This window comes from Rhea pennata, chromosome 25 (assembly GCF_028389875.1).
Source record: "Rhea pennata isolate bPtePen1 chromosome 25, bPtePen1.pri, whole genome shotgun sequence".
NCBI lineage: Eukaryota > Metazoa > Chordata > Aves > Rheiformes > Rheidae > Rhea > Rhea pennata.
Window position 1 is genome coordinate 8,208,286 of NC_084687.1, and position 21,002 is coordinate 8,229,287.

At 41.2% G+C, this 21,002-nt stretch overlaps 1 long non-coding RNA gene across 17 annotated transcripts in view; it reads left to right on the plus strand.

Moving 5' to 3' along the window:
* The window catches only part of LOC134150962 (uncharacterized), a 137,264-nt gene that overhangs the window by 23,896 nt on the left and 92,366 nt on the right, over positions 1-21,002 (plus strand). For 10 of the 17 annotated variants that reach the window (XR_009960765.1, XR_009960762.1, XR_009960766.1 and 7 more), the window contains 2 exons: positions 749-828; positions 8,434-8,550. This is a non-coding gene — a long non-coding RNA (uncharacterized LOC134150962). Of the gene's footprint in view, positions 1-748; positions 829-7,093; positions 7,265-8,433; positions 8,551-21,002 lie in introns of all 17 variants that reach the window. The other 7 variants (XR_009960776.1, XR_009960774.1, XR_009960770.1 and 4 more) reach the window with 5 other exon arrangements.

The following is a 21,002-nucleotide window of genomic DNA, read 5'->3' on the forward strand; positions in this document are numbered from 1 at the left end:
CAGGAGGCGGGGCTGCCCCGGCAGCTGGGAGGCAGGGGCGGGGCGGGAGCCGGGAGGGGGCGGGGTCGAGGCGGGGCCGGGGCGGGGGAGGCGGGGCGGGGCCGGAGCAGGGGCAGCCAGGAGGGGGCGGGGCGGGGCCGGAGCCGGGCCGGGGGAGGCGGGTCAGCAGCTGGCAGCGGGCGGGGCCGGGCAGGGGGCGAGGCCGGGAGGCGAGGGGAAGGGACGGGGCGCGGTGGGGCTGGCAGCCCTGGGGGCTCTGGGCTGGGTGAGCCCTGGCGCGGCTGGGGCCGAGCTGGCGGCTCCGTCTTGCAGCGCCCGGGGCAGGTCGTCTCGCCTGGGCGGCGGCGGCGGGGGATGGGGGTGCCGCTGGCCTCGCAGCAGGCAGAGCGTAGGGGCGGGTGTAGGTGCAGGCCTTGCCAGCCTTTCCTCCCTCTAGACCCAGCTGCATCCCTCTTAGTCTGCTGGTGATGCAGTGTGCATTTCAGGCCAAGACCTTCAATAAGGCACCCGTGTTTTACATATACTAGAATTTAGAATCATAAGCAAGATGGAAAATTTGGTGTGTGAAGTCTAATGATAGTGGATAAAGGGCTTTTCTCTTTAAAATTATTTTCCTTGATACCTGTCAACTAAGGACTATTAAAGGGTCATCTTGTTTTTCAAATCTGATTAAAAAATGCTGATTGTACTCTCAAATCTTAGCTCTTGCTCCTCTTACATTTTTTTCAGCTGATATTTCCTTTCACAGAGTCTTCAGAAGTCAGAGACTGCAGCTGCCTGCAGGGGTTTGCCAGGAAGCATGATGTGTGAGGTACAGTCTCTTGAGAAGTGAGTTTTCTGTGTTAAAACATTTCCTCTAACTATTTAACAAATGAAGCAGTCATTTATGGTTTTGAGCTATACTGAAATAGTTGTACAGTGTTACCTGTTCAGTTTGTTCTTGTGTTCAGTTTGTGTTTGTGTTTTTGTGTGTTTTTCTCAAGGTGTGTATAGAAACCATGCAAAAAGGCATAGGAAGGGAAGTTGGGTCTCGTGATTTTGAATGCAATTACACTTATCTGGTGCTACCATAATATTGACAGATTTAGAGATGGTTTCTATTTTTTCTCACTTTACTGTTTCTTTTTGGCCACTTTAAAGCATAGCAGCTGTTTTGGAAAATCATCCTTTTGGAAAACTTTGAATTGTAAATCTTCTATTAAGAATCTCTTGTTCCATTACAAATGTAACACAGCTTTATTATTTATTTATTTATTTAATTATTTTTAAAAAGAAATATTCAACCTACATTATGGCACAAAGCAAAATTTTGCAATTTCCATTTTGTTATTCTGAGCGATGCTGTGCTAAATGGTACTACCTACCCAAGTCCATTATATGCCTCCTAAAATAACAAAAACATGAATGCATTTGAATAGACAAAAGAACCTAGTGACAGTGGGCTGTATCAAACATTAGGGTAAGAGTTCATTATCCCCTGATACATTTGAAGCAATACAAAACCTAAAAGGGGGAATAGCTCTGCATTAGCTCATGAGGACAAAGTAGGTAGGTGTTGAACAAATCTTTTATCACGCTTCTCTCTAATTTTTCTGTACAGCTTAGCAACAGAGCATTTGGCCTTCCTAAATTTTAGGTCTCCTTGCTTACATAAGTCTAGCAGTGAGTGAAGTCTGACTGAACTAATGCTAAATGCATCAGGAAAGTCTTGTTCTTCCCAGATAGCTGTTTCAACTAGAGTCTCTGATGCTGGATACAGGTTTATGTAGTTTTAATACCCTACATAGCTTTTTCTTTCTTTTTTTTTTTTTTTTTTCCAGTTGTCGTTCCAGAAGCATTTTTGTTAATATTCCGTTGCATGTGGAAGAGAAGCATTCATGATGATGAATACATTTGCTTGAAGTCTGGTTCTTTTGACTGTGTTCATGAAGTGTGAGATTACTCTGTGTGGATTTGATTTGATCCTTCTGTGATTATTTTTTCTCGAAACCGTTTCAGAAGTAGCAATCTAGCCATACCTGCATTGCTCTTTCTCTAAGCTGTGTTCAGAAGGCTATGCCAAGGAAGGCAGCAAACAGTCTGTGTAGAAAATATTAGCTTATGACCTTCAAGTTCTTGTAGTCCTGGTAGCACAGAAGTCCTCTTAGCCGAAGCAGGCTAAGGGATCATCTTTAGAAACAATACATTTTAAAGCTCCACACTTTCTCACAGAGTTCTAGGCAGGATCTGGCAAAGTTCGTTCCAAAGAGCCCATACTAAAAGACCGTTTTCAGTAATGGGAAGAAACTTCCCAATTTGTTTACAGTTTAAAAGTAAAAATCTGGGTTTGAATAAACACTACTTTGCAAATTTCTGTGTTTGTAAATTACAGTTCAAGTTCTGAGGACAGCAAATGAAATTTGGATTTTAATTTAGCTGTCAATAGAATCGTAGAATCATAGAATTGGTAAGGTTGGAAGGGACCTCTGGAGATCATCTAGTCCAACCCTCAAATGAGTGGCCCGTATGGGGATTGAACCCACGACCTTGGCGTTATTAGCACCATGCTCTAAAATAAATCCATTCAATTCAGGATGGAGATGAGTAAGGGAAGGCAGAAGACACCTCTGCTTAAATTACTGGGTGGACACTGAACTGGGTCTTGGGAGGGTCACTGTATCTATCGATCCTGAGCTCTGCCAAATACAGCTCTGCATGACCCAGGGGAGCCCACTTACTTACTCTGTGAGCCTTAGTTTTCTCATCCACTTAGTGTATGTGCCTGAGTCTGAATGAATGTACTGGGAGGTGCTATGGGGACATGACCTTTGCTTTGGAGGGGAGAGCTTCTTCCTGCCGAGCTTCATTGGATGCTACCTTAATCGCAACAGAACAGGTTCAGACAGAAGAACAAATTTCATCAGGATTGCAGAATCACTCTACAGAAGGTACAAATGAAGATAAGATGAGACAAAATATTCAAAAAGTTAGTAGCATATATATCGCATCCTTTTTCCCAAACTTCCACGTTAATCATTGCCCTACCAAGTGGGCGTAAGATCAGCACCTGCTTGAATTCCAACAATACTGCTTTTGACCACCCAGTTCTTACCTTCTCCAGTAAGCACTTTACAACTTCCTTTTGCAGTGCTTCTGCCCTCCATGAGTAGGAAAAGTCATGCATGGTGAGGTCAGATAGCTAAAAACCTTGCTGACTGCCAGAAAAATTATAGGACTTCAGAAGATCTCTGATAGAACTAGGGAAGTCCAGATTGCAGGACTGGATGTCTCCTGCTCTTTGTGTTGCTGCTAGCTCCACGCTGATTCCATCCCACTGGCCAGCATTTGAGCCTTGGCCCTAAACCCAAGTTACAACCTGGCCAAGACAAAAGGTAGGGCAAAAACTAACCAGTGAAGTGAAACCAGAAAAAGGGAAATGCCCTTTCTCAGTATTGACTTCTCTTTGCCTCTCTCTGCAGCCTTCGCTTCAGAAGTGATGCTAGCAACCAAACAGAAATCATTACTCAGGATTCAGTAGGCCACATACTTTGTTTTATTCTGTTCTCAAGCAGCTATCACGTTAGATGCAGATAAATTTGGCACATCACCTCTGTAGTCTTTTGCATTTTGCATGCGGCAGCACCCTCTGCTGGCAGTTGCCGTGTGCTCAAAAAAGCAGATCCTTCCGAAGTCAGGCAGCAGCAGAAGTGTTGTATCACAGGATCCTCAGCATTTTACAAAGCGAGGAACAAAAGCAGAGGTATGGAGAAATTAAAAGGCACAGCAAAAGAGAGAAAAAGGGTTTCTGATCTGAAACACTTTACTGTATTGGCATTCTTGAGGTAAGTATTAATACTGTAAAAATGACATGTCCAGTAATCTCACTCCAGATACTCAGATTCCTACCCCAAATCCAATACAGTTGTTGTTCTAAAAGTACCGATTTCTCTCATTCCATTTCACGCTCTCTGCTTTGTTCTGGTAATTGGTGGCTATGCAACCCTGACATTTATTATAATCGTTTGTGATTTTCAAGATTTTTACTCATGAAGAAATTTCTGAGAAAAACTGCAAAGTGATTAATATATTTACCTCATAGAAGATTACAGAACAAAACAATGTGTTTTAAGGAAAAAAGAGGCTCCCTAATATTTTTGTGAATAGGGTTATCAATTTGTGAAGTAAACAGTCAGTAAATCCACAAGTTATTTCATGAACTATGCTACTTAGTCATTTTTTTGCAAAGATCCACATTTTATTTCCGCCTGGAACATGTCCAGACTTGAAATCCATCCACTGTATCTCACTCAGCCTTTGCTGTATATACTAAAGGACTTTCTATCATAAAATGTCTTCTCCCTCACAAGGAGAAGTTCTTGCATACTCTAATGTGAATGAAATGTGTGTGTATGTGTGCGTACATGTGTGTGTATATATATGTGTGTATGCATGTGTCTATAGGTATACACACACATGCACACATATATATAGTATCTTTCTATCTCAAAATTTATTTGCAGTTAGATTTACAATTATGCAGTTCCTGCAGCAAAGACTGTATGACCAACTCTTACTCAGTTTTTCTTGTTGTCCTTGTCAGTTATCGTTGTCTTCCAAATTGCTCTCTGCTAATTTATTGACCTTTCAGAGATTAGGAGTGCACAGTAATGTTATTTCTTTCTGCTGTTGAACCCTTCCCTAAAATGTTTTACAAGCATATACCTGCAATTATTCCAATTCCACGTTTTATGAACAACAGAACTTTCATGTGCATACTTAGCTCTGCATAAAATTGTTCAGATTTCCTGGTTTTTTTGCTCCTATTATGCATGCAAAGCTCTCATTCTCTGTTCAAGGTCCAAAATAGCCCTTCAGAGAAGTGCAGGCCAGAGAATGAGGAAGATTTTTTTAAAGGAAAAAAAAAAAACTTATTTCCCGATTAAGTGTGTGATTTACATGGAACTACAGTTGACTTTAAATTCCAAGGAAGCAGCCCAGGAACCATAATGGACTCCTGTTGTGTCAGGGACATTTGAACTTGCGTCACCCAGCTGGCATCTGTATTGCTGTTTCCATTTCCACTGAGTAATTGCGTGAATGCTAGATCTGGCAATACTAAGTTTGTCTCAGAACGCAGCCCAGGAATTGCTCACTGGACTGAAAAGGAGGTCAGAAGGGATTGTGCTTCTCGAACTGTCTGAGCAAACAGTCTGCTCCTCTGTTTCCTTCCTCAAGTTTTTATTTATTTATTTATTTATTTGCATCAGGAATTTCATGACACATCAATCTCCAAAGCTTATTCCAGGCTCTTGAGGACAATGTCTGGATACTCTGACAACTGAATCAGCGTGACTTTCTCTGTCTAGGAGTGTCCAAAATTAGTTGTGCTCAAATCCTGGCCTGTATTTGGAAGCTACTTTTCAGAAAAAGCATTGAGGTTTGTAGAATCACAGAACTCTGTAAACTACCTCATGTCTGTCACAATCATAGTGCAAATATTATTTCTCACATCTCCCCTTAATGGCCATATAGGAAATGACAAAAGAGGAATATCTCATACTTTTCTATTTTCTCCAAGTAGAGCAGCTCTCAGCCTCAGTTTGTCTTTTTGAGTCCCCTCCCAGCTCTTCTCTAAACAAATGATAGGCATTTATCCAATTGCCAGTTACCTAATGTGCTCTCTTTGCAGGTTCCTTCTGCAGTTAGGGCTGGATTTGTCTTTACTGTGGTGGATTTCCATGTATGGGAGTTGCACACTTTCATTTTGACTCAGCAGCGCTTCTTAGTAAATTAAGTTAATCTGTAAGGTGCAGATGAGTGCTCCTTACTCTTCACACAAATGACCAACCCATGTGTGAGTTCAGTGATCATGACATGTCTATCGAAAGCCTGATCATGACATAGTTTGCAGGTTTATGTAAACAGTCATGGCATGCAAAGATTCTTATGTATGATTGTATGCTATCCTGTGGAAACGTTTCTACTAAATTTTGCCTAGCCAAAGGAAGAACAGAAAAAAGGTTCTGTTTCACAGCTGAACTGTCTGCTGTCATCTTTAACATAAAGAATGTGCTTCACTCCAGAAAATCAAAGGAGACAAAAAGATATATAATAGAAGCTAGAACTGGCATGCAAGTTTTTGAAGTGTCCCTTTCATAAGCTTTCACCATAACAACACTTATTCCCAGTGCTTTCTGGACTTGGGGTAAAATAAAACATGGTCCAGAAAGAAAGCTTTGTCCTCAGTTAATGTTGTCCCTCGACAGTTAGTGACTGCTATGTAAAACAAGTCTAATTATTTCTGTTACCATTAAGCAGTAGCAGTGTTCTAATACATCTGTGAACTATTTATAACAAAATATAATGAAGGCTCATCATATTGGCCATTGGGTTGGACTGGATGATCTCCAGAGGTTCCTTCCAACCTCAACCATTCCGTGAAATGCTTTAATCTGGCTTCATGTCCTTGGAAGGATTAGGAGAGTAAGGAGATTATTTGTTTCACGGGAAACCTGTGTTAGAGGGTAGTAATATGATACGTCAATCTGAAAAAAATCTAAGAAAAAACAGGCTATCAAAACTCTTGCTCAAGTTTTAATTAGAAAGAATTTTTCTGGTGCATATGATGGCTAGGATCATCCTCAGCTTATGTAGCTGATTGTGTCAGCATGAAAAATGAGATGTGGAACTAGTTCTATGATGAGTCATAGGGAGTCCAAAACAGCTATAGTAGTGTAAACTTAGTTGGCCTAGGACTAAGAACCTCCACTGTGGATTTCAGTGTGACCCAACAGTGAATTTGAATGTTTAAACCACAGAAGAAAATGGAATTTTCTCATGTACAACCTGATTTAGTGTCACTGAATATAGACTTTTCTTATTTTCGAACCATGCTTTAAACACAACACTCCAAACCCTTGCACAGCTTAAAAGTCATGCCACTTTCACAGATATGTGAGGCACATTTTGCAACTAGCATGAGGCCTAGCACAAAACTGGAAGTTTTTCTGAGAAACTGGGCTACTGGAGTAATCCCAGAACTGTTAAGTCTGTGAGTACGTGTCCTAACTGTGCTTTGTGGTTTACTCTCATGTAAATCTGTTCCTCTCTTTAGGAGATAAAACCTAATACATAAAAAAGGACCAGAGTGACAGCAGCTTGTTTCAGTGGCCTGGATTGTTTATTAGAGAAAGCCTGCGAAAAGCTCTGCTAATGGGTGTCTGCTTTGTGCTGTATGTCAGGATCTGGAGGAGGGTGTGCAGTTCTGCTGCACACTCTGCTGAAGGTAACAGTTCCTATGCTGTTACTCAATAGCAGAAGTGTTGGGCACTGTGCAGTACTGCAGGCATTCCCAGCTATTCCTAGTAATACCATTGTGGTAATGCTTGGGGACCCATATAATTTCATCCTGTCAGCACAAAGGTCCCAAAGGCCCCAGCTCCTGAGCTGCACTGTAGGGTGGAACATGCTGTTGATGCTGTCTTGTTTTGAAAATTGTCCGAGCCAAATAGGAAAAAGAAACTGTTCCAAAGGGCAGTTGAAAAAGAGAAAGTTACTTAAATTCAAAGTGTATGCCTCAGGATCAAGGAAGTTTACTAGACAGGTTTTAAACTACACATTTCTGTGGTCCTTCAAGAATGTATCGAGACTGGAATGTGAAATAGGAGAACTGAGTGGTGAAATGTGCCACATATTTTCTGCATTTCACTCTGTTGACATAAAGGACCGTGATGATGTGTAACGTGGTAAGAAATAACAGTTTCACCAGCCAGTTTTGTAAGTCGGGTCAGCTCCTGGGGAAACACCAAGGGATGTGTTGCCTGGCTTGTTCCCACCAACAGGCTCTGGCTGCAGTTCAGACCTGCCTTCAGCTGGCATGATCCTGCCAGCAATGGAAGAAGGAGCATAAGCCAGAGGGATTGGGCAGCATTTGCACGGCTTGCGTCTTGTTATTCTGGTGGATGGGGTAGCTCAGTAAGCATCAAAAGTGCTTAGAGAGAGAAGTGTCTGCTTATGTGGAACTACTTAAAGCTATGAACTGATGGAGTTAGAGTCATTTTTCCAGTTCACTAGAAAATTACAACAGTGCAAGATAATGTGTGAACTGTAGCTAGTACTTAGTATCACTGAGAAATGCTTACTAAAACCCAAGACAGATGGATATATAAACATGTATTGTTTACTGTTTGAAAGAAAGTAAAATTGTCCTTTTTCTTGGTTAAATAGGAGCAAACAAGGGAACTGAAAGTCAACATGTTCAGTAAACGCATTCTGGCTTTTTTTTAATGTTTCACTAATTGCTGGATGGCTTTCATTCAAGAAAGATAGCCTTTAAAACAAACAGTATGCTGGATTTTAAATGTTACATCATTAATAACACTTGGTTAATGTTATATCTGGGGGACTACTAATCTGCCTACTAATTACATAAATGCATGGTTTTTTTTCTCCTAGTGCAGCAAAACTGTGCCTGTGTTGTATCAGAAGAATGTTTGGACAAAGAGAGGTCAAAGATATATAAGAGAATTTTTGGTTTATGTTACAAGGAATCTTCAGTCCACCAAGTTTACGGTAAATGTTCTTACTAATATTTTGGAAAATTTCTCTGCTATTTAATGCAAGGACAAGCTGCATCATGATAATGGCTTCACCTCCAATAGCTTGATTCAAATTAATCATGCAAAGCAGAGGTGACGGGAGGATACTTCTTCTTTCCATACATAGAGTATATTTCTCTGCTGAGTATACATTGAATTCAGTGGTTTCCACACATACAAGGTGCCTTCAGAGCGTGCATACTTCTTAGATCCTCTGGGGACACAGGCAGAGTTTAGATGCCACTCCTCTGACTGGGCAGCTTCTTTAAATGCATTGTGAATGTTGTGGGAACTTCGTGGTGCAGAGTCTAAGCACGAATTAAATGTAGGTATCCCTGCAGGATGAACTGTTGCTGAGGAACAGAATCTCAGTTACTGACTGATTTGTCTAAGTAAGTACTCTGAATTTTATTCTGAGTTAGTTATTCTGAGTTTTGTCCCTTTGCCTGGACAAAATAGAAAGGGCAGGTCCAGTATGCACTTCATTCTATTGTGTAAATATGCGCTTCATTCTATTGTGTAATATCCTTGGTTAAAATGATAGGGTGCTGAGTTTTGCTTGCATCTTTCATGGAAATTTGCAAGGAAGCAGATGAACTGAGAAGAGGAGGAATTGTTAAAAGGGATACAACCAAAGCTATTCTTCTTCTATCTATACACAGTGGTTGCATCTGTAAAAACTCCTAGCATGTTACAGATGTACAAAATGTCCTTCCACAGCCAATACACTAATTCAGTAACATACACATTCTGATATTTCTGGCAACTCCTAAAGGTGTTCAACTCTCTAGGTATCTGTAGAAAAGTCAACTATTTTTAATTTTAGGACTGAAGTCAGGTGCTATTAGTGACTGATAATTTTATCAAGAACTTGACACTAACACCAAAATTCCTTTTTTTATGCTAAGTCCAGTTTGCCCATGGTTATTGTCATTAATTTTTGTATGCTTAAGTATACAATACTGGGTTTTATAGCCCTCCCCCCTTCCCTAGTTCTCACTGAACTGTCTAAGAAGAACTCATCAGGGATGGTTTAATTAAAATGGTTGCAGAGTAGAAAAAGAAAATCACTGCAGCACTGGGATTTACTTTTCTGCGTTAGAGCTATTTTATATGGGTCCTTATTCCAAACGTTACAGAATCTGATTGGCTTTTTCCTTTGCCTGCCTCTCTGAGCATTGTTGCTATGCTTTGGCTTCAAATTTTCACAATTCACACCAATTCCAGGCATATCAGAAGAGTGAAGAGACAATACCAGAGAAAGCCACTAAGCACAACAGTCATATAAACGAATTCATCCAGGGCTTACCACTGAAAGCAAGGGAAGGGGAAAAAAAGAGAATTGAATAGTTACCAAAAAAAAAAAAAGGCAAGAACGAGGCATGCTGGGAACTCCTTTTCACATATACGAAACTAGAAAATAAAAAAGGGAACTTTAGTTTCATACCTAGTTTACTCAGATTTATAAAAAGGTTCTGATGAAGTGAATGTCTAAGAAGAACCCACATAGGCAAGGAAGAAAAATGCAGCCTGTCTTTACGTAAGTTTAAAAATTATTTAACAATAACGGAGTTTTCTGCTATGGGGTAACCAGGCTGCGTCTCAATAGATTTCCCCATCATCAGAACACACATTTTACGAAGAGAAATCATGTCCAAAATGTTATCTTCAGAATTAGTCATTAGTTGACTTTTAACGATGGTTAAAATTCCTGTGCTGCAAGGATTCACATATTTCTGAGCTGAGAGAAACTACAGGGTGAACAAAAATCCATCTATATAGAGATAGATGATCTGAGGGGAAGAGACGTTTATGATTGTGAAGGACGTATTAGCACATGGACGCGCGAACTACATAGAAATGACATGTATGCAGTACTTTAGGGAAAGTATATAGGGATAAGGAAAATAGACATGAAACTGAGAATCTATAGGAAATACACTGATGCAATAGTGCTGTCATAATGTGAATGTGTACAACAGGTGAAAGCTGTCAGGGAGAGCTGCTGATCCTAGCTACAGCTGCTGCTTCAGACTGGAAAGTTGCCATGGTTTAAAATAGACTTCTAGACTTTCCCAGGTCTTAGAAGTAATAAGAAAAGCTATTAGGAATGGAATATGATTAAATGGTTAGTACAAATGGGAAAAGAGGTTTTTGAGTTTCATTTTTGAGCTATAAAAAAGAATTTGAGAGACACAGTTACAGTTTAAAGTTGTTTGTATTCAGTTGAGTCAAATGACAGGACTTTTCCTTTGAAATCATTCCACAGCTGGATAGCTCAGGCTGTCCCTTATTTCTGCTATTCTCACTTCAAGTTTTCCTTTGCTATTTCTTTTCCTACAACAAACATTTCTGAATTCTAGAAGGCTAATACTAGGAAAGTATTCTCCCTATTTTTAGGCTCTTTCCTTAAGCTCTACTGTCAGCTACCAATAAAGACAGGTGGGCCATTGGTATGAGCAGAACATATATTTGCATATTTGGTGTTTCTTTCAAGTCAAATTTGAGATTTGACTATTCTGCAAGATGTATCTGAAACAACAGTATTAGTCCATGGCCTTTACTCTCCCCATTTCTACCTTCAGTTTACAAAAGCAGACCCATTTGCTGCCTGAGTCTGCTAGCTTTAACGATGTACAGACTACTGAAGCTAAGTAAGTGTATGAACAGGAGGCTTATTTCAAAGACTGTGCACCCTGTCCAGAACAGCTTCTATCAGAAACGTATCCTGTGAGATGACCGAAGCATGTTTGTTATCCATGCTTTGAATAGCTTTACAAGGGCCAAATTTCACAGAGCTGAGTCAGCAAAGAAAGTAATTCAAATAGGAAAATAAAAATAATTTGACCATTTCAGAAAATTTTATATGTGGCCAAAAAGCCACAATCCTACTTTAAAAGTGAAAGTTGTATAGGCTTTAAAAACAAGATGAGTTGGAAGGGAAGAGAAGACCGCTACTAAAAATGCAATAGATTAAAAAATAAAGTTCACTTTGATAAATATATATTAAAAGCTTGGAAATAGAAGAAATCTGAAAAGTAAGTCGAAGGACCATAACTTTTTTTCAGATATTGATGCTCTAAAGCCATCTATATTGAGAAAGCAAACCCAACAACAGCATCATTTTATAAGCAGATGGAATTGTTAAGAAACATTGGAAAAGGGTTTAGTAAATACTGCTATTTTACCTTTTTGGGAATAAAACAGTAATATGTCTGTGAAAGTAACTGTAACAATTTTGCAAAAAAATCACTGTCAATTTTTCAGTCAGAGTAGCTGTTCATAGTGGCTTGTGTTGTAAAATCCCATGGCTCTGTGAGAAACCTTCTAAGCCAAATTGGAATTTATAGCAACATCTCTCAGTTTAGTCTCACAAAAGTGGCAAAAGCATGGACTACGTATTCTGAAACTGCGCTAGAGGGCACTTCAGCTGTATCTTCCAGAGCAGTTAAGAATCAGAACAGAATGCTTACTCAGGAGCAGAAGTGGACAGAATCACATGTGGGAATTAATAGGATTTATAGCTATGAGGTTGATAGAACAATTAGTGATTTTCCCCACATGTGATACCCTCCAGGTGTAAATTTTGCTGATTGCTAGTATGAGTGATGAGAAAGAAACTAAAGATTTCTAGATAGATTGTAATATTTTTTTGTCCTTGTACACAGCTCAACCACAGAAACATGAGATATTTTTTAAGAGTTTAAAAAAACCCCTTTGGCTTCAGCTAGGGTTAATTGCCCAAAGAGTTGAGTTGCTCTGTGGTGTCTGATCCCACTGGGTTGTTGTTCCAGATCTGTCCTGCCAAGTGTAGTGTGATGCCCTCAAAACTATTGGTTATCATGAAAATGAAATCTAACACCCTTTCTCTATAAGATTTGTAATAATAAACTAGAAAAAGGTAGAAGAAGCAGCCTGAGGGTATTTCTGGCTCTCCAGGAGACCCCAGTACTTGGTAACGTTTCAGAATTTTAGAGGTTTGGATGAAAGGAAATATATTGATCTGGCTCCTCACTTGCAAAACACAGAAGTTTGGGGGAGTTAGAATTTGAGCTTTTGTCTATATCCTGCCACAAGTATTAATTGTTGTTCAGAAACATGCAACAAAGACAAGATCTTGAGATAAATTACTCCCTGTTTAATTGAGAGACCACAGTTCCAGTCGTAAGTGTTCTGAGTTAATGAGTGAGGTCTTAACTCAGAAACATGGCTGACTTGTTAAAAATGTTTTTTTGGAATATTTCCTATTTATACTCATCAAGTGTTCTAGGCTTTATCTGAAATTTCCTTTCTTCAGCAAAACAAAAAGCGTGCTATCATAAAATTCTGAGTTTGGTTTTAATAAAAACCAATACAGTGTGATTCCACATGTATCATTACCATTGTATGGGATTGCGGACAGTGGCTGCTAACTTGCTAGGAGCATGTATAGGTATTGTAAAGTGAGAGGAGTCCATGATTTCTTATTTTTACTTTCCCTTTATTTTACATCCCCTTCCCCCTCCCAGGTTAACCTTTTCACTTTCTGCAGTTTTATTTACACAGCAGCTATAGGGAATGAATTTACATTTGAGATCAAGACCTTTCTATTTCTACTGAGTGTTGGCATCCTGGCCCTTTGCCCTTGGGGTTGGAATCCTGGCGCAGGCTGGTGCAGAGCGGCCCCTGGCATTTCCTCCCTGCCTGTTTGTAGGATGTATTGTTAGCGGGTTGATCTCGCTGACTCCAGATGTTGCTGCAAAGCATAACTGAAAATTTCTAGCAGATGATAGTAATGTATTTGCCAAACAAACGTTGCTTGAGAATTGGCAGCTGTCACCAGAGAGGGCAGTATTTGACTGGCTGAGTTCCAAACAATGCTCCTTTTGCCCTCGCAGCAAACATTGAGTTGAAGTTCACAACATCTTTGCTCACAGTTTTCAGCTGATGAAAACTACAAATAAACTGAAGCTAAAAGCTGTAATGAATAATTGAACTTCTGAGCAATTTACAGGACTTTTGATGAGTCAAGTTTCATACAAAGGACCTGGGATTTTTCCATCAGTCACCACTCCTTAATTGCATTTACCTTCTGTAAAATACCAACTTCTTCCTTTTCCCACTCACCCAGTTGTAGTACAACTGGCCAATCTAACCATCTTTCAGTTTGTCTGTTGCCTCTCAAAGTGTCTCTATTCTTCATCCCTCTGTGCCCCCATCATCCCATCTTCCTCTTTCACATTTTAATACCCAGCTTGTTCTGCTTCCACCATCACCTCTTTGGCACCCCTGTAGCACTGGCTGTAAGAGACTTGGACCCCTTTTTCCCTTACGCTTCTCCCCTGAGGGGCAACTTCATTTGCTCTTCAGAGCATAAAGGTACTTAATATTCCTCTTCAGACAGACTCCCATTCCCTGCCATAAGAAGCACCACACCACACTGCTGCTTAGGGGTTTTACAGGGGCTCCCATTAGAGGTGGGTTTCTCTGCAGCTGCCGGTGTGACAAAGCAGCTGTCCTGGAGCTGCTGCACTGCAGCAGTTGCACAGTGTCTTTGTGAATAGTGCCGAACCTGTGGATGGTTTGGATGGTTTGCTTGTTTGCCATGGGTAAATGGAGACTGCAGCCCTTAGCTATTTCCACGTGGGTTCCTGCCTGCTGTGGTGCAGGGTGCCCCGTTGCCTGGCTCCCCAAGCAGCCACCAGTGGCAAGCAGCCTCCCCAAGCTTGGGTGGCTGTGTGGTGGGCGAAGCGGCAGCTGGGCCCAGGGGCCAGTAAAGATAGATGGTGATGAGACTGACTGTCGTAGGGCTGGCCTGTAGCGCAGGGCAGCAGCACGAGCTGAGGCTTCCTAGCCTTCACAAAAGAGCTGTCCCATCTGGTGGGCCCTGAGCTGGTGTGGCAGGTCTCCAGCAGAAAATTCGCTGCTTGTTGGCAGCTTTGTATGACATCTCTGCTGCCATACCTTACTGCTGGACCTAGATACTTTACTGACTATTTGGGTCCCAGTTATAGCTGGCTTTCGTCTCTCATCTGACCTGTCTAATCTACTCCTTAACTCTTTAAGTACTCTTGCTCTTAGGTCCTCTTTCCTCTTTCTCATTTGGACCCCCAGTTTCTGGTCCCAATTGTAACTTCCAGTTGTGTGGATGCTTTTTAACTTTTAGTTACTTCAGCTCATCTGTATCTGCTCACAGATGCTCAGCTTAGTTTGATGGACTAAATAATGTCTTTCTCAGGGAGACAAACCTAGGGACCAAGTTGATTCTTTTTTGATATTTTCAGTTCCGAGCTGCATGTGATTTCAGAGAAGCCCAGCATCATACCAGCTCATCAACATGAATTTTTCATCAGGGAAGGGGTGCAAGAATCATACTAAGAGGTAGATAAATTGTCTTGGTTGGCTCCACCAATTAGCTGGCTACCATTTTGCCCTTGTTAATTTAAATAATTTGGAGTTGGGAAAAGTTTCTTTAAAAAATGCTGTTTCTGTAACTATCACATTTGACTTTCTGCACTTGTTCCCTCATGAATTTCAAGTCACAGCAGGAATTTCTCCTGTTCATTGTAGCTTTGACAGTCTGACATGCACGCATGACAGTTTTTTATAGCTAGGAAAGCTGTGTGCAGAGGAGGGAATAACTTGCTAATAACTGGTTGAACAAGCCCTCACAAGGTCCTGTGAACCACCTTAGATCTCACTACATTCCATTCAAATGCAAGGTGTGCTCTTTCAATCTGATTCCAGTAACAAACTAGGTAGAAAGTGAAAGAAGAGTAATTCCATCAGGTTTCCCTGGGATGCAGACAGAGAGAAAATGTCTTGTATCAGGTGCTGATTTTGTGCTTTAGAGCACTATTGTGTTATACTTGAACACTGGTGATGAGAGTAGTGCAAAAACCTGCATAGAACAGGGACACAAACCTATTTTTTGCTACAGGCATGTTGATGTAATCTGTTGCTTTCCATGTATATGTCACATCCCAGTGTGATAAGAACACGCCAGTAGAAACCCTGAGCACCTGAATCCTCCATGTTTTTATTAGATTTGCAAATCTCCTATCCAGTATCTTGTAGCTTCTTTGCATGCTAGACGTAATCAGTTTAGAGCAGATGGGTAATAAAAAGTGTCAAATTGTAGTAACCCCATGGATAGTTGTGGAGCTGTATACAGGAGAACCTGTCTGTCTACATGCTTAATCTTTTGGGTGCTAAGAGTTCCCCCCCCCCCACCCCAAGGTCATGGGTAGACATGTGCTGCTAGAGTTTAATTAGTCTCTGGGATAAGAATCCCTGTATTTTATTAAGAGCAGTGCTTTAAAAAAAAGTCTGAAAGTGAATGGGACTTGTATATGGGGGTGATCCTAAGGCTTAGTAATCCTATAAACAGAGAATTGCAAAAACAAAGAGGAAAAATTTACTCTCGTTGCTTTCCTGTCTCTCTTTAAAAACAACAATTTGTTTTTATTAGCCTGAAACAATCAGTGTGATCCCCCAGATTCTGTCAGACAGAACAATTTTAATTTCTTAAGACATTTCACAATATATTTTTCCTTAACTGCTTTGCTTTGTAATTGTCAGAAACGTCTGTTATAAAAAATTCTTTTACCAGAAGGCTACAGTCAACTCTCAAATCCCTGTGTGCTTGTATCATGCTGGTCTGCTGAATTTCTAAATTTTGGAACTGACTGTGATTCTGTGGGTCAACTAGGAACCAACTGTCAGAGCTGTGTAGTCCCTAGTCTGGGGGAACTTGATTACAGAATGTGCAGCCCCAGGTGTCAGGTAGCTTCCCTTAGTCTTATTGATATGAAATACTGTTAATACTGATTATTTTATTGTGTTACTACACTTCTCATTTCATCTCCTTTGGGTGGGGGGAGCTCATGTTTTAGGATTGACTAGAGTTAACCTCTCTAAGAGGAGCTTTCTCTGTCTCCAGTAAAAGGAATTCACTTCCCTTTACTGTTCTTTCTGAGTGGAATTTTTAAAGCTGTAGCAAATAGCATGACTCGGAGTTTTGGTGAACTTTCTTCTTCCTTAGTATTTTTGGATGAAGTAGATAACAGAAATGAAAATTTAGTGAAATTATAGGGCGCTGAGTTGTGTTAATGGTTTTGTCTTCTTTAGTTTTAGGTAAATCAGTAGTTTCCAAGACAAAAATTGTACTTAAGCTGCCTAATGCCGCAGTTACATTTGGGCTTCATGTGTGGTTGCAGGCATATGGAGCTTTCTCAGGTCAGACAGCTGAAACTGGAATCAGAGAAGACTTAAAATATAGGAAGAAAAGGCAAAGTGGAAAGAATAACAACACAATGAATAACAAGTATTAGCCTGTACAAAATGGCTGGGTGGACAGGGGCTGGGAGATAATTGGAACAGAAAGGAAAGAACTAGAGCAAAAACTTGACTGAAAGAGACATAAACAGTGGTTTTCTGAGCTCTTAGGAAAAAAGACAAGATGATTCCATTCAGTTTTGGAGGATAAACATGGAGGAGAAGACTTGACAATTTGGAACAGGAGTCTTAGGATGTCTGGAACTGTCAACTTTCTAATTAAATTACAATACAGTATTTTACCATTAAGCATGGAAAAACAGCCAGAAAGTTTAATAGCAACGTCATGTGACAGCATATGACCAATTTGGACAATAGGTAAATAATTGTGCTTAGGCAGGGTTAGCAGCAGGTCTGCCTTCAAATTTTTAACCCAGTAGTGAAAAAATTGGGATTTTACATATAGCGTGGTTTCCTTAAGATACATAGCTAAAGAAAATGAGACAAATGTGAGCAAAAATCCATGACAAGTTACAAAAAATGCATTCTTTTTCCTTAAATTTCTTTCAGTATGATATTCCACATCAGTTAGTTGTGCTTCTGACGACATACAAGGATGTATCGTGTGCAGTTATTTAGGAGGATGGCTTTGAATCTTGTGTTAGCCAATATTTTCATTAGCAACTAGATAACGTAATGGAGACTATATAGTCAATTTATGGATGACATTGAGCTGGAAAAAGCTGCCAGTATGGTAGAGGACAGAACTAGAATTCTAAATTACCCTGGCAGATCAGAGAAATCCCCTGAAAGATTAGATGTATAATACTATATGTCATTATAAAATTATATTTGAGCAGAAATAAGCAGCTTCACACATGCAGGATGGAAAGATAAAGAATCTGGGAGTTGCTGCAAACTGCAAGCTGAGCAGAAAATGCTGCAGTGAAGGAGGCAAACATACTGCTTTGTATGAAGAAGATTACAAATTGTAAGATGAACAGATAATCTGTATTCATACAGCCTTTTCTGAGTTCCGCTCCCCAAGAAAGAATGGGGACTGCTAGGAGACAATCCAGACCAACTTTCAGCTTTCATCCCTTTTTCCAAACTGTAAACATGAGATAACTTGAGCATATTTCCTCCATGTGCCCTACATATGTCTCAAATCTTTACGCTGTGAATTCTGCAAATAAATACTGCAAGAAACACTATTTTGGTGCAGTCCAGATGGGGTAGTATCTGTTAGACAGACTATACACGCAGAATACATGAGTGACAAAACTGAGATGAATAAGGAGACTTGCTTCTTCGTAGTACTGCAGTCAGAATACCGCCGTTTTCTGTGGTCTTGTTGCAGTTACTCAGAAATGTAGGAAGTCTAAATCCATTTCCCTGCTTTTTGCGATTATCAATTGAGTGCCTTTTTTTTACAGGTCTCTTCTGTGTTTCTAGACTACTTAGCTAACTTTCCATGGATGCTTTTGGGAGGTAGTGATTTGAAATACCTTTGAAAATTGACTGGGGTGCTGTTTGAAAAATGTTTGAAATCCACAAGATTTCTATCTTGCATCTGATGTTGGCTTATATCTATCTGTCTTCCACAGCTGTCACATGTCTTTGAGAATTAAGCACTTACAGCTATTTCCTTGGAATTTATAACATTTTATGGGAGAGTCGTTATTCTCAAAATACTGTCTTTACATCCCCATTTATGCTGGTTGGTTGCACCTGCCAGTTTTATCCTTCATAGGCATGTCGTGTTGCCAACAGTTCAGTAGGTACAGATCAATCACTGGACTGACCCAGTCTGCTGTTCTAATACTGTTACAGTGGTTCTTAGTTGTGAAAATGGGAGCATCCACCAGACTTCTGTCAGCTGACTACACAACTGATGACTGCCAACACCCTTGATCTCGTACAAGAGAGGATAAGATGATCAGAGGGCTGGAGCATCTGCCCTCTGAGGAACGGCTGCGAGAGCTGGGCCCCTTCAGCCTGGAGAAGAGAAGACTGAGGGGGGATCTTATCAATGTGTACAAGTGCCTGAAGGGAGGGTGTCAAGGGGACAGGGCCAAACTCTTTTCAGTTACCCCGTGTGACAGGACAAGAGGCAATGGGCAGAAATTGAAGCACAGGAAGTTCCGCCTGAACGTGAGGGGGAATTTCTTCACTGTGAGAGTGATGGAGCACTAGAACAGGTTGCCCAGAGAGGTTGTGGAGTCTCCTTCTCTGGAGATATTGAAGGCCCGCCTGGATGCAACCCTGTCTAACAGGCTCTAGGTGACCCTGCTGAGCAGGGCGGTTGGACTAGATGATCTCCAGAGGTCCCTTCCAACCTTACTGATTCTGTGATTCTATGATCACATCAGAAATGTGCTTATTACTGAACACTTCAAATTATTTTTTTCTGAGCAATAATTTTAGTGTTTTTAAAAAAAATTCACCGAGGGGAAATCATGCTTAAGCAATCTGATAGCCTTCTGTGATAGAATGACTGGCTGGGTAGATGAGGGGAGAGCAGTGGACATTGTGTACTTGACTTCAGCAAGGCTTTTGACACTGTCTCCCATAAAATCCTCCTAGATAAGCTCAGGAAGTGTGGGTTAGACGAGTGGACAGTGAGGTGGATAGAAAACTGGCTGAATGGCAGAGCTCAGAGGGTTGTCATCAGTGGCGCAGAGTCTAGCTGGAGGCCTGTGTCTAGTGGAGTTTCCCAGGGCTCAGTACTGGGTCTCATCCTCTTCAACTTCTTCATCAATGACTATGGGACAGAGTAGCTCCTCAGCAAGTTTGCTGATGATACCAAGGTGGGAGGAGTGGCTGATACAGCTGAGGGCTGTGCTGCCATTCAGAGAGACCTGGAGAGGCTGGAGAGCTGGGCGGACAGGAACCTCCTGAGGTTCAACAAGGGCAGGTGCAGAGTCCTGCACCTAGGGAGAAATAACTCTAGGCACCAGTACAAGCTAGGTGCTGATGTTCTGGAGAACAGCTGTGCAGAGAAGGACCTGGGAGTGCTGGTGGATGAGAAGTTGACTATGAGCCAGCAATCTGCCCTTGTGGCCAGGAAGGCCAATGGTCTCCTGGGGTGCATTAGGAAGAGTGTTGCCAGCAGGTCGAGGAAGGTGATCCTGCCCCTCTCCTCAGCCCTGGTGAGGCCTCATCTCGAGTCCTGTGTCCAGTCCTGGGCTCCCAGTGCAAGAGAGGCATGGAGCTGCTGGAGAGAGTCCAGCAGAGGGCTACGAAGATGATCAGAGGGCTGGAGCATCTGCCCTCTGAGGAACGGCTGCGAGAGCTGGGCCCCTTCAGCCTGGGGAAGAGAAGACTGAGGGGGGATCTTATCAATGTGGATAAGTACCAGAAGGGGGGGTGTCAGGGGGACAGAGACAAACTCTTCAGTAGTGCCATGTGAAAGGACAAGAGGCAATGGGCAGAAATTGAAGCACAGGAAGTTCCGCCTGAACGTGAGGGGGAATTTCTTCACTGTGAGAGTGACAGAGCACTAGAACAGGTTGCCCAGAGAGGCTGTGGAGTCTCCTTCTCTGGAGATACTCAAAGCCCACCTGGATGCAACCCTGTCTAACATGCACTAGGTGACCCTGCTTGAGCAGGGGTTTGGACTAGATGATCTCCAGAGGTCCCTTCTGACCTTTGTGATTTTGTGAAAATGTATTTTTAGTGAATTCTGTAGTGAATTGAGATGAGTTCTGGTATCTGAGGTACTCTCTCATTCTGTAATTATTGATTAAACTGTTGAATGTTTAAACATGTATTGTATCCTGCCTGATTAACCTGACAACTTGCAGCCTCCTTATGATAACACTTTGTGTAGCAGATGTTTTAAAAGAAGACTGTCCTATGCTTTGTAGCTTTTGTTTCTTGCATGATAGCAGAATCCTCCTGTGTGTAGAAGTTAGGAAATTTTGCTCTTTGCAGGAGTTACAAACTGTTTTCTAAGGATGTAGTCTGCAGTTTAGACAGGAGTACAGTAAAAAGAATCCTGCTGCTGAGTTAAGATCTTCAGAGGAAGAAAATGGCTAGAAGCACCTCAGTTCTCTGCATTGAGCTGTTATAGTTGAACTTGCAAGTATCTAATCAAAAGTTGAAACCAGATGGAAGTAAAATGCCAGAAGTAATCCAAAAAGTATGTTGCGGAGAAGATCAAATGGA